This window comes from Nothobranchius furzeri, chromosome 15, assembly GCF_043380555.1.
Source record: "Nothobranchius furzeri strain GRZ-AD chromosome 15, NfurGRZ-RIMD1, whole genome shotgun sequence".
NCBI lineage: Eukaryota > Metazoa > Chordata > Actinopteri > Cyprinodontiformes > Nothobranchiidae > Nothobranchius > Nothobranchius furzeri.
In genome coordinates this window covers 30,437,137-30,441,868 of record NC_091755.1, presented here as the reverse complement: position 1 = coordinate 30,441,868, position 4,732 = coordinate 30,437,137, and the positions used below count along the sequence as shown (strand labels likewise).

At 43.9% G+C, this 4,732-nt stretch overlaps 1 long non-coding RNA gene across 1 annotated transcript; it reads left to right on the top strand.

Moving 5' to 3' along the window:
* Positions 1–547: 547 nt before the first annotated feature.
* Positions 548–1,301, top strand: LOC107373789 (uncharacterized). The gene is made up of 3 exons (XR_011516643.1): positions 548–662; positions 822–956; positions 1,031–1,301. It is a non-coding gene; the product is annotated as an uncharacterized lncRNA (long non-coding RNA).
* Positions 1,302–4,732: the final 3,431 nt, after the last annotated feature.

The following is a 4,732-nucleotide window of genomic DNA, read 5'->3' as shown; positions in this document are numbered from 1 at the left end:
GGTCTAAAATTATTTTAAAAACAATTCATGTTTTTTAGATGCTGCGATATTTTCTTTAGATTTAGACAAAAGGTGAAACAGCAAGATGTTTTGTTTATCAGCAAGTTGGTAAGAATCCAAAATAATCTTTCGTAGTTTGAGAGTTCATTTATAATTTCATTTTTTATAGAAAAATTGTTTTCATAACACATTTGAGTTTCAATTGACCTCACAAAGTATGTGATTGGTTTGTTCACATAAGTAACTCTACAGACAGAAGGACCCAGAATCATCTGGGCTGCTCAGGTTGCAATTTATAAAGCAGGATATTTTTCAAACCCAGACAACAGACCCAGATCCCTGATAGAGATAAGTCAACATGAGGACACACTGGTCTACAATAGCTGTCCTGATTTTAGGGTTTTGTGTTGTTTTGTCATCATGCCCAAACCTGGTGATTTGCACACTTTTGTTTGTGGTTTTTGTTTATTTAACCATGCTGGTAGCCATCCACTTACATTAACCTAATCCTTCTCTACCAGGTAACTGTCCCAAAGATGTGCCTACCATGAGGCCACTGCCACTGCCACCACTACTACCTTGCGACTTTGACAATGACTGTCCTGAAGATGAAAAATGCTGTTTGTTTAACCATCAACGTACCTGTGTGTCTCCTGTTCCAAGTAAGAAGCGCCTATGCCTCCTCAAATAGCTGTTACAAAACATTTTAGTAAACAGGATCTTTGAGAATATTTACTTTCCTAAACAATATCAGCTTCAAATTTACATAGTTTTCTAACTCAGAGCAATTTCAGCATTTATAGCTTTCTTTTTTCCATCAGCAACACCACGGTGTCCAATCATTCCAGGAGTAATGCCCATTTGTGGTGAAATGTGCTCTTCTGACAGTGATTGTCCATTTGGTGAAAAATGCTGCGACAACGGATGTGGACACGTTTGCTTGTCACATGAACTGGGTAAGATATGAACACATTGATAATTCCACATTCTGCTGCACGGGGTACAACATGATTTAGTGTTTGTGTTTCAGTGAAACCAGGAAGCTGTCCCATTGTTCTGTTTTCCCTCCGTTGTTTTGATCACTGCCGAGGTGACAGCAGCTGTTCCAATGAGCTGAAGTGTTGTCCAAATTGTTTATGCAAAGTAAGTTTGTTTCCAAATGAAAATTTTTACAAGTACATATCTGGAGATTCCCACCTGACATATACAGTCATACACTAACACAGTCACACACTCCCTCCCTCATGCTCACACATGCACATACAACAAAAGACTTACGAAAATGCACACCGGACACCCACTCATGCTCCCCATGCACACCCTATCCACTCTGGTCCCGGTACTGCTGCACATTGGGTACAACCATTACCGGTTACCAGAGTTTGACCCTTTCTGCTGGGGTGCTGATGAGCAGGCTTCCCAGCCCAATGCTGAGTACAGCAACCCACCACACCAGACCCCAACCAGATGGCCAGATCTCCCTCCTAGCCTCCAGCCCAAGGAAGCCAAGCAACAACAGAGGTGTGCTAGGACCCCTAGTCTCCCTCCGCCTGCGCCAATATAGTGTTGTGTGTTGATGAGGTGTATTCCATGGCTGTGGTGAGCGGGCAGTGCGGGCATTGTCTGGCCTATGCCAGCTGATGCCACCGCACCACCCCACTTGCACCCACAGCCCTCGGTGTCTAAGTGCAGTTTAAAATTGGAAGTGGGCACCGGCACTCGGGAGGAGGCTGAGAAATCCCCCTGCCAAGTGCCGTTGAATGTGCTCACTCCCAAGGCCCTTAGTGTGTGTTTGCGTGGAATGTTGTCGGTGGAAGTGTATAAGGTGCAAATAAAATTGGGGGGCAGGCTGCCACAGGAATGCGAAAATGGGATCCATACCCGCACTCCCTGACTTGTCCACACCCTAAGGTCCTATATGCATGTTTGTGTGATGATGTGAGGGAGCAGGAGGAGAGATATTTGCGGGGATGGGGAGGAATGGTTGGGCTTAGCCCTCCAGGGAGCCAGCTCCCCCACTGGCCCCAATAGGCACCTCTGTTGTCAAAATTCCACCCAGGGCATGGAGACCCCAGCCCATCCTGCCAGGGCCCAAAGCATCAGCATTGCAGAGCCTCACAGAGTCCGAGGGCACCAACCCAGTCCCACCCCAGCAGAATATCTATGCCCATCCCTGCATTTGCACAACTTCCAGAATATATAAGACATAGGACATCCAGGTAAGATTGGGTCCTCCCCCTCCTGGACCTCCCCCTCCCCTGTGATGGGACAGCAGAGGAGCCAAGGTCTACCTGAGGCCCCTGCACCCGGGCCAGGCACTGCTGCATGTTCCTGCCTTCTTCCCAGCAGCATACATGTCAGGACCCGACCCCCAAGGCCCCACCCAGACCCGCCCAGGGGCAATGCAGCTCCCAGGCAGTGACCCATGGCCGCCGCCAAGACCTCCAAGGGGCCCCACTTACAACCGCCAGTAGTCCACCCCCCGAGACAACCCAAGCACCTCCAGAGGGGGGCAACGGCCCCCTAGTCCCAGACACCCCCTAGTGAACCCACCTCCAGGGAACATCCGGATACTCCAACTCAGACCCTCCACTCCCCCACCCACATCATCCCACCGGACAATAATAATGGCCACCATCATCGCTATGTGATGGAACCGATCAAAGGAGCCCAGAGAGATTGTTTTGAAGTGGAAGCAGAGGCTAAATCAGGAGTAATATGATCTAACAAAAGATTTCTATACTGGTTAATGCAGAGAGTTTCTCTGTTTTTCCAATTCAAGAGGATAGTTTTCTAAGCGATGCATATGGCCGTCAGAACCACGTGAACCAAAGATGTTTCAATCAGGACATCGTCCAGGTTTCCCAGTAAACAAAGAGAGGGGGTGGTTGGGATATGACAATTCAGAGACTTTGACAGGTCTTCACATACTCTACCCCAAAATTCCTGGACAGGTGGACAGGACCACAGTGCATGAATGTAATTGTCAGGAATGTTGTTTGTGCAGTGTGTACAGGTGTCAGACGACACAAACTCCATCTTGAACATCCGATGACCTGTATAGTGTACTCTGTGTAGAATTTTGTACTGAATTAATTGTAAATTGGGGTGTCTGATCATTTAAAAAGTTTTTAAACAAGTTTGGGACCAGAAGTTCTGGTCAAAGCTGACTGATAGATCCACCTTCCATTTTTCAATAGGGATTGCAATTTTATAATCTATTTTGGACAGTGTCTTAAGACAGTAGTTTGGGGGGTTTCAGACTATAGAATTCAAATACCCTTGGTGGTGTTTGTAATTCTATTTTATTGAGCTTAAATTTTTGTTTCACTACAGATTTAATTTGGTGATATTCTAAAAAGCCATTCTTATCCATTCCAAATTGGGAGACAATTCGATTAAATGGGATGAAGTCCAATTCTTCATATATGTGTTCCAGGTACAGGACAGGATCCCTTTATTTTTCCAGTCCTGAAGGTTCATCATTTGGTTATTTTGCAAAATGTCAGTATTATTCCAGATATGTGTGCGTCTGCATGGTACTAGTGAAGACTCTGTCATTTTAAGATATTCCCACCATGCTGTCAGAGAGGTGCTGATACTAATACTTTTGAAGCTTTCATGTTTTCTTGTGCTTGAGCTAATAAATGGTAAGTCTGAAAGCTCTATCGTATTGCAAAGTGTTTGTTATATATCAAACCAGGACTCATCTAGTGGGTTATCTTGCAACCATCTTGGTATATATTGCAGCCTGTTGGCTAATAAGAATAAAAGTTGGGTAAATCCAGTCCTCCTCTGTCTTTGGTCTTCTGAAGCATTTTTAAGCTAATTCGTGGAGGTTTATCCTGCCAAAGGAATTTAGTAATTGAGGAGTCCAGAGATTTAAACCAGTCAGCTGGTGGTTGGTTTGGGATCATCGAAAATAAGTAATTTATTCTGGGTAAGACCATCATTTTAATTGTAGCAACCCTCCCCATGAGTGATATCGGTAAGGATTTCCATCGTGCAAGACATCTTTCCATCATCTTCCACTTTCTTTAAAAGTGGGATGTAGTTTAGTTTGGTTAGATCTGCCAGCTTGGGAGAGACATTAATTCCCAGGTATGTGATATTCCCTGACTCCAACTGTGTATTAAGCAAATTGACAAAAGAGAAATTAATTGGTAGAACTGTGGATTTTAACCAGTTTATAGAGTTATCTGAAACTCTTGAAAAATAGTTTATCAGTTTTATTAAATGGGAGAGAGAGGATTGAGAATTCTGGAGAAAGAGTAAAACATCATCTGCATAAAGACTGAACTTATGTTCTATTTTCTTACACTTTATCCCTTTAATATCTGTTGCTTGCCTAATTGCTGCCACTTGTGGTTCTATAAAAATAGCAAACAGTGAGGAGGAGAGTGGGCATCCCTGCCTGGTCGCCCTCTGAAGACAGAAGCTAGCTGATATTTGGTCGTTTGTCCTGACACGTGCTGTTGGTGAACTGCATGATGTTTATAGCCAGTTTATGAAGAAGTTCCCAAAACCAAATTTATGTAAAGTTGCAAATAAGAACTTCCAGTTAAATCTATCAAAAGCCTTTTCTGCATCTAGAGATAATATAATAGTTTCAATGTTTCTACTGTAAGAGAAATCTATCAAATTAAGTAATCTACGCGAGTTTGTGGATGACTGTCTACCCTCAATGAAACCAGTTTGGTCAGGGTGTATTATGAAGGGGGTTACTTTCTCT